Source organism: Cupressus sempervirens, chromosome 7, assembly GCF_028749045.1.
Source record: "Cupressus sempervirens isolate cs-2001-9-10 chromosome 7, ASM2874904v1, whole genome shotgun sequence".
Classification (NCBI taxonomy): domain Eukaryota; kingdom Viridiplantae; phylum Streptophyta; class Pinopsida; order Cupressales; family Cupressaceae; genus Cupressus; species Cupressus sempervirens.
The window spans coordinates 46,151,751-46,166,516 of record NC_143124.1 but is presented as its reverse complement, the minus strand read 5'-3'; the positions used below and the strand labels follow the sequence as shown (position 1 = coordinate 46,166,516).

At 34.5% G+C, this 14,766-nt stretch overlaps 1 pseudogene; it reads right to left on the bottom strand.

The window, feature by feature from the left end:
- Positions 1-3,746: 3,746 nt before the first annotated feature.
- Positions 3,747-14,766, bottom strand: part of LOC149545387 (cysteine-rich receptor-like protein kinase 2) — an 84,139-nt pseudogene continuing 73,119 nt past the window's right edge.

Below are 14,766 nucleotides of genomic sequence, written 5' to 3'. Positions count from 1 at the left end.
ATTGTGTGTGAGGTGCAGCACCAACTTGAGATGAGAAACATGTCTCTATCTTCAAGGGAAACATTCTATTCTTTGTTATTTGAACTGCTGCAAGTAGGTTCTTGCTCCCATCCTTTTCATGAATGACACACGTGACATTTTCTATTAGCACTTTGTATCCATTTTGAATGAGTTGACCTATGCTCATCAAATTGTGCTTCATACCTGAGGTGAAATACACATTTTGTAGTTCTTTCTTCTCACCTTTCTTGGTGCCGACCATAATAGATCCTTTGCCAACAACTGGTAAGGTTCCATTGTTACCCATCTTAATTTCTGATTTAAAACTCTTGTCAATGAATGAAAACAAGGCCTCAATACCACTCATGTGGTTGCTACATCCACTGTCGAGGTACCAAACCTGAGGGCTTCCTTCTTCACCAACATTACACATGATGAAGGCAGTGTTTTCACTTCCCATATTCACATTAGCCACATTTTCTTGTCCTGACTAATCTTTCTGCTTCTTCCAGCATTCATTTGCATTATGCTCATATTTATGATAGTAGTAGCATTCTAATTACTCTTATTTGAGTTATAATTTTTCTTACCTCCTCTTGAAGTATTTTGTGAGCTACTTGCTCCATCTGCTCTTCCTAAGCTTTCTGCTGCAACATTTATTTTTCCTCCATTACCTTGGCCTCTACCTCTGGAGTTTCTTTCTGAGTCATTTCTTCCTCTCCCCCTTCCTCTTGGATTTGTCTGAGCCTTGAATGCTTGCTCTTGCGAAGTAGAAGATGTAGATCTATTGATCCTATGCTCATGGGTTTGAAGTGTACCCATCAACTCGTCCATTGTCAAAACAGTGAGGTCTTTTGCCTCTTCTATGGTCATGATCAAATGGTCATATCTATGAGGTAAACTCCTCGATATCTTTTCCACTATCCTCTACTCTTGATAGTCTTCTCGATTTGACTTCAATTGGTTAATCACATTCGAGTTCCTTGAACTAAAGTCAGCAACTGATTCATTCTCCTTCATCTAAAGGTTCTCAAACTCCCTCCTTATGTTCTGTAGCTTTACAGTATGGACTTTATCAGTTCCCTTGAAGTTCATCTCAAGGATATCTCATGCTTGCTTTGCATAATTTTTTGCTGCAATCTTTGGGAATACTGTCTCTATCATTACTGCTTCAATCAAACTTAATGCCTTTGCATTTTCCTCCTTGACTCTTTCAAATGAGTCTTATGTGCATTTCTGAGGGCAGCATACTGAGTTAGGTCTACTACATCATTGAACCCATTAACTACAAACTACCACAAATCATTTGCAACCATAATGATTTTCATTTTCTTTGCAAATGTATCATAATTGTGTCCATTAAATGATGGTGGCTACTACCATATCTTTCTTGCATCTCCTTCCATGTCAAATATTCCAAGAAAAAAAAAGTGCCCTAACTCACTTTGGATGTGGGGCCTCAAAGCTCTAATACCATGTGAGAAATATTACAAATTTAAATTTCAACTCACAACCCTAAACCTAAAATCTTGCTCGAAACTTAAAAGTTTCTCAGCAAATGAAGGTGTCGAGTGCTAGTTTTACTCGACACTTGATAGTGTCAAGTGGTAGGTAGCTAGGCACTTGATGGTGTTGAGTGATAGGGAACATGTGCCGAGTGAACTCGGCACAAAGAGGAGCTCGACACTTGAAAAGAAAAGCTCGACAGCAATAGATGCCAAGTATGCTTGGCTCCAAAGGAAATGCATGACAACAATGAAATGCTTGACACCAATGGATGTCGAGTAACCTCGGCTCCAACTAAAGTTTATAACTTAGAAAATTCCAATGTGAATGCATTCACCATTAAAATCAGAGAGCCAAAGCTTTAAGCTTTCAAGCAAATTTCTCAAATGTAACATACAAGGGAAGATCAATAGATTCAAGTATGCTTGCTTGCTTTCTATTCAATCTTTCATTACACTATTACAAAATCTAGGAGCATTCGGCTTCAACTAGAAAACCCTAAAATAACCCTAAACTTCAAACTTTCAATAAACTTTAAACTTTAAACCTTAAACTTGCAGCTCTAATGGGTGCATACAATGGTGCCTAGAGCAATCACTGCTTCAACAGGACAAATCTAACAATGACAGACTTACAGAGTGAATAGGGGAAACACGTGCAACTACAAGCACAAACTTCTTTCCTTCTTCCTTCTCTGCTTAGCTCTGCAACTTCTCTCTAATCTGCTTGATCTACAAACTCTCTGCACTTAATTAAAAAATGAATGTAGAAACATTCCTTTTGTCTTCTGACCTAAAATATTTTTTTTCCCTCTCATTTTCAAATTCAAAAATCTCACCTACTGCATTTATGTTTTCTATCTGTTCTGTTGGTCGTTAGGTGGTAGGTGGGCATTTGGCTCCAGGGGCAAACGTCAACGCTGCATTAAGTTTTCCGACAAAACTATTGTATTTGAAAAAAGAACATGAATCAAATCTTTAGAAATAGATATTACTCAGAGATGCAATTTTCAAATTTGTTTGTGTGAAAATGATGTCATGTCTTCGAAAAATATGGAAACAAAATATTGTTAGGCAGTGGCAGTTGTATATAATTTCATATGTACAGTCTACTTTTTGCTGGCTACAGATATGGCTTTATGACCTTGTTGAATAGACAAGCTTGCAGGTATATTTTAATGGAACTAAAGTGAGCAAAATGGTATTATTTCTCTAATATATTTTAGTTGGATTTGAGGGCAGTTCCTCCATCCTTGTAAGCTATTGTTGCTACATTTGTTGGTTGTTCCTACAATATGTAGAAACAAGATGGTTAGAAAGAGGCATGATCGCAGCTGGAATTTTGCAACGCTATGAGAGAAGAGTGGGCTCAAAATGATAGATTATTTTTAAATTTCAAGTTCAATGCTCTACTATGCATGTTTCTTCACTTTTACAGAATTTTTTTTTGATACTTATTTGAACATGTTTGATTTAAAATGGCTCTGGGGTTTTTAATTGCAATCAGAAATCATTAATCAGAGATTCATTTTTAGTTTTTTATCCATGTGGGTTACAAGAGTATATTGCCAAATCTGTGTTGATATCTCTATCTTATTTTAGGCTTTTTCCTATAACTTCGAATCAGAGTAATAAGATGATTCTGTCAGCGCATACAATGAAAGGCACTCTAGGAGTTTCATTTCAGCCCAATACCTTCGGTCTAAAAATGTCCAAACTATATATTCCTTTGACTCTCTGCAGAACTCAATGTCACAAACATTGAGCAACTTTCTTTTTCGAACAAATGCAAATTGAGTTCAAAAAGCTCTCTAAAAGTAAAAACATTGAAGATATCATTGCCATTGATGGAAACATAAAAAAGTGACATTTTGTAGTCTATAGAAAAAGACATGTTTATAATTGTTAATGAGAAGTAATGAGTAAGCTTAGGTATGTGTTTCATCAAATGTTTAACAACACTAAAATGGACAAAATAATATCAGGCTTTAAAACTTTGTTTCCAAGTCACAAACATAAATTATTTCAGACCACTCCTTACAAAACGTTGATGCAGATAAATTCGCTTACTGAAGCCAATTTTCATTTCTTGAATAAAAAGGAATCCAAATTCTCTTCTTCAAAGCCTTAGCAGTGCACCTAGTTTTGTAACAGGTTTCCAATGGTACTAATAATTTGAAACACTCCTTAGCACTATTATAGCAAAACAATCTACTAAATCAAACATCTCTAAAGCGGAAATCAAGTGAACGAAAAATGGGTATATACTTTGGTATATAGTTTTTGCTGAAAGTGGTCATCAAGCAATATATTACTTGATTTAATGTCATGATGGATGATACAAACATGAAATTCCTTGTGGAGATATGCTAGTCCACGAGCAGTGCCCACGATAATCTCGAACCTTTCCTTCCAACTCAAAAGTTTGTTATTTTTACCTACATGAAAATGAATTGACAATAATTTAATAACCCATCATGTTTGCTGTAACAAATGAAAGAATTAAAAAGAGGAAAGATGGGAATAGCAATCCGAATAAGATTCTGTCAAGGCTGCTATTGAGCATGTACTCAGAAATGAAGGGTCTTTCTTGGCCTTGTCTGCAACATCTAAGCAAACCCACAAGATTTCTATGATGAACATTTGTGTTAGAAATAAAAATTTCTACTCTAACCCATCATTAAATGTTTCTAGAAGTTTAGGTTTACATTAGGTTTAGGTTGTAGGCTATAGTAGTTTCAAGAATCTTGTAGATTATTGTCTTATTGGAAAATGTCAGAGATTTCTAGAGAATGTAAACTTGCCTATAAAAGGAGTGTTGTGTATTCATTTTTAATCAATCAAGAAAAAGATAATCAAATATTGTGTTGTAGCACATTTATTGTGTTTCATATTTTATGCTCACCTAACAAGTGGTATCATAGCCAAGTTTAGAGCCAAGTTAAGAAGAGGTGTTTGAAGGATTGTACGTAAGGAGGACTATAGCAGAGAAAGTTATTGTGAGATCAGTAAGTTTCTCATTGCCCTATTTAGGGTTTGTTATATCTGTGAATATTGTTTATAAGTATTTGTCAAGCATGGCTTCAGGGAGTTTTGAGGCTTCAATTCCTATGTTCTCTGGAAAGAATTATGATGATTGGGCTTTTAGAATGAAGCTTATATTTGATTCCTATAAGTTATTAGATATAATCTTATCTAGTTATGCTAAACCTATAGATGAGTCTACTTTAAATGCTGATCAAAAGAAAAAGCTTGATGAGAATAGGTAGAAGAGTAAGAAAGCTTTGCAAAATATTGGACAAGCTCTAGATGACTCAGTTATTGGAAAAATTAAGCCAACTGTTACAGCCAAGCAAGCTTGGGACATTCTTGAGACTTCATATCAAGGTACAAGTAAGGTAAAGATTGTCAAATTGCAAGCACTTAGAAGAGAATTAAAGAATTTACAAATGAAGGAGTCTAACTCTGTAGAACAATTTTCAAATCATGTTATAAATGTGGTTAATCAAGTAAGGATGAATGGTGAATTGCTTTCTGACCAAAAAGTTGTAGAAAAGATTTTAAGAGGTTTGCCACATAAATTTGATAATGTTGTGGTTGCAATTGAAGAATCTAAGGATTTAGCAACATTGTCTATAGATGAGGTTTTTGGATCCTTGTATAATCATGAAGATAGGTTGAACAAGTGCAATAGTGATTCACTGGAGAATGCATTCAAAACACAAATGACATTTGGCAGAGGAAGAGGAAATGCTGGATTTAGAGGAAGACGAAGAGGCAGAAATAATTTTCAAAAAGAAGAATTCAATACTCAAGGGGAAGCTATAACCATCAGATATCAAATGTTCAATGTTATTACTGCAAGAAGTTTGGACATTTTGCAAATTAGTGTTGGAAAAAACAAACTGATATCAGTAAGCAAAATGTAAATTTTTTTAGAGTAATTCTGAGTCATTGTTCATTACTTGTAATGTAGCTCAAAAGAGCAGAAATGATTTCTGGTTTTTAGCTAGTGGTTGCAGCAATCATATGACAGGCAATGAAGAGTTTTTTGAAAGTTTAGTTTTTTGAAAGTTTAGATAGATCAATTAAATCTTAAGTGAAGTTAGGAAATAATGAGATAGTGGAAGTGAGTGGAAAAGGCACAATCAATGTTATAACAAAGCAAGGTAAGAAATATATTTTTGATGTATACTTTGTACCTGGTTTGAAACATAATCTTATAAGTGTGGGGTAGCTTAGTGAAAAAGGTTACAGAGTTATTTTTGAGAAAAATTTGTGCACTATATTTGATATGCCTCCTAGTAAAATGGTGATTGCAAGGGTAGAAATGACAAATAATAGAATGTTTCCACTTTGGATGAAGAGTAATATGACTGATGAAGTTGCAGCAAGTTTCAAGGCAGCAAGTCAAGATCAAACATGGATATGGCACTTGAAGTATGGTCACTTAAATCTCAAAGGGTTATCTTTATTGCAAAGAAAGGAAATGGTGAGAGGCTTACCGCCAATTGAAGCATCATTAAGTCCATGTGAAAGTTGTATTTTGGTCAAACATCACAGAAAAAGTTTTCCAAAAGGGATGTCATATAGAGCAAGGGTACCTTTAGAAATTGTACATTCGGTTATAGCTTTGTGATGTTTGATGGTTATATCTTCCCCTTGAGTAACTCCGTTCTTCTTTTTGAAATGAGTTTCACTTCGTTTTTGAATTCCAAAATTGCATGGGGAGAGTGTCCCAATGTGAGCTTCTTTACTGCCTCAACTTTGCCGTTTGTCAGTGTACCCTACAAATGTCATGTAACAAAAGATTAATTGGAATGCATCAAAATAGAAGGCTAATATGGATGGCTAATAAATAACCAGATACCTTAAATACTTCATCAAACCCCCCTTCTCCAGATACCTTAAATACTTCATCAAACCCACCTTCTCCAAGTTTATTTGCTTTATCAAAATTGTTCGTTGCCTTCTTAAGTATCTTGAAGTCGAAATCTTCAAGCCCATGGAGTTCCGTGGCTCCTTCAATATTCGCTGTTCCATATCTTTGTTACATTAGTAATAGCCAAGATTGAATTGAGTTGCAAGAGTTGCTTCAGAGTCTATATTACTATTACATGTTAGGTGTAGCGTTATATGAATTTACCTTTCTTCTGGCTTGACTGCATTATTTGCTTCCCAAAGGAAAGGAGACAATTTATGAGGCTAAATACAAATACCCCTCCCACAACACCCATTATTATACCCACTCTTGAACTTGCCTTCTTCTCCTTGCTTGAAAAACAAAATGAAGAAAAGAAAATAATCGTAATTAGGCTAAATGTCTGGTGGAAACTCTAAACAAGTGCGATTCAAGTAGTTTTATGAAATTTAATTTCTGAACTTGAAACTTCTTATTTTAAGGAAAGATGCTATCAAAAACATTAACAAAACTAGAAACTATTTAATTGAATATAAAAAATCTCTAACCCGTGCAAGCTCAACAATGGCATTGCTTGGGAAGAAGAGCTTGGTATCATATCGCAAGACAGCCGGCGTCAGTAGCCCGTCCCTCCGAGGTAGGAAAACACTTATTTATGTTGTCCTTGGCAGTACTGAGGCATTTTTGACAGAAATCCTTTTGAAGGGAACGCAGACAGGAGGCAAGTCCATAGACAGTCATATTAGACAGCCCCTGTCTCGTCTGTGCAGCAAAATGATCTTTTGTATTGGGTATTGTAGCGCAATGATCGCTTATCAAACTTCTACCAGTTTTCACAATTGAATTGGAGATGGGCTTGGTGGTGCCCCCGCACACCTATTTATCTCCCGTATCAGTGAACTGATTATAAAAGTTAAGGTACTCGAAACGCAGATAATAGCAATCGTAGGTCTCCCTGCCGCCACAAAACTTTGATTTAAACAACTTAGAACTTGATTTTGAGCTGACATTATGCAGGTAACGCAGTCAGAAGAAGATTTATCTTTTCTGCACTGCGTGAGAACATATACAGAATCTGCAAGATCTGTTGCATCCACCTTACTTATTGTTGAAAACCCATTTGGAATGACATCTTTTACCACGGCTGCAAGAGCCGAGTTCAGATTAAAAATACAATTGAGTGAAAAATTCTTTTACCAACCCTAACTTACACCTCAACCATTATGATCTGTTAATGACATTTGTCATCTTAAATAATTCCCACCTAGCAATTCTAACTTACACATCATCACATTAAGATCTGTCAATGACATTTGCCATGTCCAATAATTTGCAGCTGACAACACATGCAAAACACGCGTTAGAAAGAAGACCACCAAAAAATTATACATATTTTCTGTATGGAAATTAAAAAAGACTACCAGGAAAAATTTAAATGGCCAATCAGAAAATAGATAGAAATTATAAAAAATAAACAAAATATTGTTTAATATATTCATCTTCATCAAACATAGGAAAAGAGTGGGAGATAATTCTAAATGCACAAATTCCAAAATCATATTAATTGAAAAGAACAACTTGAAAACTAAGTCTCCTGCCTTACGGCAGGGACTAATAAGTAAGAGCCTTTCAACTTTACCAATAAGTATTGACAGTTTTGTCTATATTGATAACTTTAATATAGATAAAACAAGTATTTTTTCTCATCTTGATTGTTAGAATATCTACCAACATTTAAACTCACTTGATTGTAGGTGAGAATTGAATTACCTCCACCTTTGTCTCACCCTTTTTAGATGACACGGATCACTCAAATTTATGTTTCATCCATGGATTACAAAGAGAGGCCAATCAAACAAAACTTTCTTGGCCTACTTTTGAAGACAATCTCAATAGTCTTTAAAAAATGTTTCAACATTCTTTTTTCTTTTTTTTTAAAATAAAAAGTTAAAGTGGAAAATGAAAGCTATCCACCACTTGTAAGTGAGTACATTTTGTATAGTCACACCCTACTACGTTTGGACCCAAATTGTGATGGTAGGTCATCGCAATTGTGACAACCACCCATTGCCCAAGCGACAAAGACACAAATTGTCTCCCATCAAACGAGCGCTGGAATTTTTTTGGAACAAATTGTGACAAAAAGGGAATCCATTGCAATTGTGATACATAAAACTATCATAACTTGGAGGAAGGAAAGGGTAAGAGATCATACTGACACCATCATAATTTTTACACCCATGTGATAGTTGTGCTATGGAAGTGACACTAAACCATCAGAATAGGTCATCGTAATTGTAACAACTATGCTATCCAAATGACAGATAACCATTAGAATGTGCCATCATAATTACAATAGATAGATGAATTATTTTTTAAAAAAAATTATAAATTCATGTTTTACCCCTCAATTTGATTACTATAGATGTGACCAAGAAGTTAAACAGAAAGAATTTAAATTTGTGTTAAACAACAAGAATTTATTGAAGTAACCAATTAAATATCAAGGCACTAATGAATGGAATGGATAGTTCTGATGAGATGGCTACATGTTCGAGCCCTCTATTGTCCTCTTTCTGCTAGAGAGCCACATGTGCCTACCAAACATCTTATGCCCTTGTATTTTCTTTTGCTTTTCCTTGGAAAATAAGTACCACATCCAAAACACTTCTTCAGTATTGGGTCAGTGTAGTAATCTATCGAATACCCCAAAATTGAAAGGTAGAAATCCCTTTTAAATGCAAGATTTCTAATGAATTTTTTTTTTTTGAGTTTTTGGGGTATGCTCTTAACTAGAGAGTAATAAAGATTAACAACCAGATTGTTTAACGCTTCATACAATCTAGGCAATTTTCAGAATGAAGAATAACAACTAATATGCAATCTATTGTAATTCAAAATAAAGATTGGAAAACATGCAAGAATACCTACATGGTATGAGAGGAGGAAGGGTGATTAAATGACAATTCCTAGATTGGTGAGATAACTAAGATTTGACTATACTTGGATTGTCCCACTTTCAGCTACTTCACTAATCAAATTCAAAACTTCTCATACATTCAATGAAACACACATCAACTATTGTACACAAGAAACGGGAAAATAATGATGTTAAGGAAAGTGAAACTTACAATTTGCTGACATGAAATAAATAAAACTAGGTTTACTTACGGTATTTTGGTTTTCAATCATAGCCCATTCATCCTAACTATTATAGAACAACTAAATGAACAATAAAATTACAATGTAGACTCAGAGTCACAAAGAGTAGTCCCACCTACAAGGGTTTTCCCACAATTTTTTTAATGATACTATTAACCTCTCAAAAAGTTATAGATATAGGCCTCTCAAAAAATGGCTAGTTACATTCAATTATTACATCATAGAGAATCCCTGAATGGGGAAAACTAAAAATAGAATTTGACTAGTCATTGTCCATTATAGAGTCTATGCCTACTGATAAAATTCCAAAAATGGATACAAAAGAGAATTAAAAGAGAAGAAAAAGTGATAGATGTCTGAGAGAATATTAGAGAATCATGTTTTCCTTGGGGTCATAACCTTAGCTCTATATGCCTTCATTTCATTTGTTACTTTATCTAGTTCATGGACACCTTGGATTATGATATTATTGAAACTAATCATTTAGTAATCTTGCATCTCTTTCAGCTCCTCCACTCTAGCAACCTTTTGCTGGATCTTCTTTTATTCTTGATTCAAGATGGAGTCTGCTAATGAAAGTTCCTAGATATTTTCCACCTGGAAATTGACTAGATATGTGGCCTCATTGATAGAAGTTAATAATTTCATTTTCATTTTCTCAATTTCCACCAATGAATCATTTTTGGATACATATGATTCCATGTGCAACACTTTTAAGTATTCAAAAGTCTTCTCTATAACCTTCAACATTAGGTCTTTCACATCTTTAAGCTTATTTAGAGATTTTATAGATATTTTGATTATGAACTCTAAAGACTAATTACAACAATTAAATGGTTCTTGACCAGATTTTAAAATTCTTTGGGTGATGGCGATGTTTGTCTTCATTTCAGTCACCTCTTAGAATAGTGCCAATTGCTCTATCAATCAATCTTTTTTTTTTTGTGTATGGTGACTTGATGATAAGACACTACCTCTCTCAACTTGTCTACATGTAATAGTAGATTTCCAAAATTCTCGATAAGTAGGGGAGCTTGGGCCTTCATTTGATCAACCCATGATCGACTAGTTTGACCAAATTTCCATCCCTATTGTAGCTTCAAAATAAAGTTCTTGGTCTCTTTTGCATTTGGATAAAATGTACTAGTTGAAGTGCTTCCCCATGTAGTTCTAATGTAATCCTTCAGTTCTTTGTTTGAGGCCTTCAATACCTCTTTTTCTCCCTAAATTCTTCTAGTTTGTATTTGATCCTTTCATTGGATGACTTTCATATATTAACCATGGAATCATGAATGGGAATACAAATGTCAACTATTCTCATCTAAAGGTCAGTGGTAGTGAGTTCATGGAACTTTTCCTCCTTGTGAGGATTTTATATTTCCAATAAAATGTGACTAGTAGAGGGATCAGTAGTGAGTGCTTGAATAGATTTTTTCTTCTTTGTCTTATGTGATTGTGGCTGAGCAAAAGTTTCTTGTGTGATGAAGTCCTTGGATGGGGAAGATTCCTCATACCTTCACTTTTTCCAATCAATGGTCTCTTTCAACCAAGACTCATTTGAGAGGACATTGATCACCAACTAAAGGGTTGTGGGGTCAAAGAGCTTCCTTGCTATTGGGGGTGACCCCTTGCTCTAAGTGGCAGCAGGGAAATAAGTCACTTTGGTAACTAAGAGGGCCAACATATCTCCTTATTGAGGTGAATGTTTCTCTTGGCCATCCATCATATTGGTCTCACCATCAAGGTTGATGACTTGGATAGGGGAGGAAGGCTTGGCCATAGACTTCTCTTGTTCTTTCTCTTTATCCTTCTCCTTACCCCAAATTTTCCAATATCTAGAAGAGATCCTCATCCAAAATTAGGAGCGATCTAAACATTTTTCACAGAGGTTGGACTGCTCCTTTGCCAATGGACTCAACTGGGCCCACTAATGTTGAAGTGGCAGTAGTGGTGGAGGTCATTGTAGTTGCCTATGAAGTTTAGGAAGTGACTCCTAGTAGAGCATGTGATTCTTGTTCTTTTCCTTTTTTCTCTAGTGTACTCAACCCATTTATCTATCCTTTCATTAATCCCATGCATTAGGACCTCTACTGTATCAATATTAAGACATTCATGTAAGGTTGACATAATGGGAGTACATATAGGAGCCATCGTATGCAAGATCATAAACACCAATAAAATTATTATACAACTTAATGCCCTCAATTCTAAGCCTTGACCAATACCTCTCCTAGGTTTGGTAGTCATTGTGACATCCACCCGAAAAATCTTCAATATCTTGAATATTTCTATGAGTGTATCCCATCTTCAAATATCCTCTGACAAAATTCACTAGGCCATACTAAGGACTGAATACCTCATAATTAATCAACTTGATCTTACTGTCAAACAATTTAACTAGTTTTTGACCATCAGATCTGGACACACAAGAATAGGGTCCAACGACTATTTTGAAGGAAATCCTAACTATCTTCTTTACATTTTTACACCAAGTGTTCACTTCGAGTATTTATTGACACAATTTCACAAGAACAACCTTGTCCTTGGGGTCCTGAGGAAGTGTTTTGGGAAAACCATCAAAAACATTAATTTGTAAGTAGGAAAAAGTTGAGAATTAGATGGAGGAGCATCCAAACTAACAAAGATACTAAATAGCCTCAGGTGAAAATATTCACTTGAGAAAAACTTGCAATTCTTGACACAATTTCATAGGGAAGGTGTCATTCACTTTCATGTACTTCTCAAAACTCTTTTGCAACTAAAAGTGTGGGTAGAACACATACACCCTCATATTCTCATCCTAGTTTTCAATACTGGGAAGGCCCAGCCATAGCTGATGCATGGTTGAGGCATATATTAAATATGAGGACATATAGAACTTTTTGAATCCCCTAGCTGAATTCAACCACAAGGCCAACTCATCAAATATCATTTTAGCCTAGACAATTTCTAGTCCCTCAGCACATATGGCTTGCACAAGGAAGAATTAGTGCTCAAAAAATCTAAAATTTCTTCCTTTCCTTTTAATCTTAGTAGTAGTGTGAGCATATCAACAATTTTCCTTTTCAAATTGGCTCCAAAAAGAGTTTTAGGTATTTTTTGCTTCTTGGAATGAGGTGTTTGGAACTAGGTTCTCTGCATGTCATCTCTTCTCAAGGTTTTATTTTCAATAAACATAGATGCAGAAGACCTAAAATCAATATCATAGGATTCTTCCTTCATTGACATGATGAATGAATATTGTATTAAGGCCTTACTTATCTAGAGAAGAAAAGACTAATCAGGAAAATAAAATTACTCATTTTTGGATTATATCTTTTGATGCATTCCCTCACTAGCTCCAGAGTCTACATGCCATGGGAAATCCAACAACTTCTACCAATCCACTATCTTTCAATTTTTGGGTAATCAAGTGAATAGGTTGAGAATTATGCCTTCTGTGAAGATCTCCTAAGTCGTAGAACTTAAATGAGGTATCAATAAGATCTTTTAATTAACTTTAAAATCATATGAGTCAATCATAACCTACTACTTTGATTTCCATTTTAATATGATTTCAAAGAAGAGGCAACTGCTCAATAAATAGCTATTGAATCAATGAGGAAGCAAGTTTGAAGTAATTCTGATGAAACAAATACAAAACTCTAAATATTACTACCATGAGAATGAAATTAAAGTGAGAAACAATCATAATGGGAGGATTGGCTATCAATTTAATAAACAATGACTATTGAAACTTTTTGTTTCTATGCATATAAAGTTTCACAAATCTAAAAGACTTATTACTTCACTCAAACTGATATAGTACAATGAAAAGACACTTACTAAAACAAGAGATTTTAATTTAATGGAGAGTGCCTTGTTTACTTAATGATCAAAAAAATGGATTCACACGATAACTCATTATATTTGGAAAGAGAAGCATAAATTGATCTTGCCAAAAGCTCAACTTTCATTTCATTTGGAATCCTAGTGCAAGGAATGACCCTTTGATACATTGAGGAATTTTTTAAAAAAAATTTCTCTACAGTGAGGATTTGAACATTTGATCTCCTTTATAGTAGAAATGAACCTCTATGACTGACTTTATCAAAAGCATCTTTTGGGCATCTCTATAGAATATTCTTATATTGTAGTCACTTAGTTCTTTTTTATATAAATATTTTATCAAGTAGCCTTTTAATTTCTATAGGATGGAAAAAATCTTTGAGAGTAACACTTTTTGAGGGAGGAAACACTGAAGAATTTTCCCCTTGGTTTGATCAGATATTTGTAGGTGAGGTTTCAAACATGCATTTACCATCACAAGCTTAGATTAATTGTCTTTCGTATCATTCTTGGATCCTGTCAGTGCATAAAAATTTGAATGTAGCGCAAGCCATTATGGCTTTATAATTATAATAGAATGCTTTCATTTCCATTAATGAGTAGCTAAAAACCTGCAAACCCACTTCTATCTATAGAAAATAATCTTTTACTTCAGAACTCTAACTCAATACCTTATAGGTATTTCCATCATAAGTGATGTAGGTGTACATGTTTTAATGCCATCACAACCTTTCTCTTTGGATTTATGGTTGATGAAGTTTCGCCAAGTTGGTTAGCTATCCAAATTGCCCAAAATTTGATAGAAATGAGAATGATGGAATAAGAGAGAATTCATGAAAATAAGGAGGACTCACTTCTCATTAGGAAAATTCTCTCAATACATCCTAACCAAACATAGATCACCTAACCCCAATTATATTAAAATTTCAAGAATCTCACATGTAGTAGCAAGGAAAGATAATGAAGGAAGACCTAGAATAGATATAAATTAGGAGTCCTAGGCATTTTATGAGAATTGAATCACCTAGAGGATACCTCTACAAGTATTTAGAAAAATATTTCAATGAGTACCAAAAAGTACAAATATATAAGGGATAGATTGAGGTATAGTGATAGCTAGCTCTGACTGGGGATATAGGCTTTGCAAATATCTAGAAGGGGCCCAAAATCTTTGGTTTTACATAGTTGGAATGACAAACTACAACAAGAAAAACTAAACTAAGCACACAATAGAAAGGAACACTAATCTAGGAAAGTAGGGAATAGAGCTAGGAAGAAATCCATAACAAAAGCCTACCTAGACTAACACTAATACCAAGTGTTACCTGCTTTCAATTGTGAACTTGATAT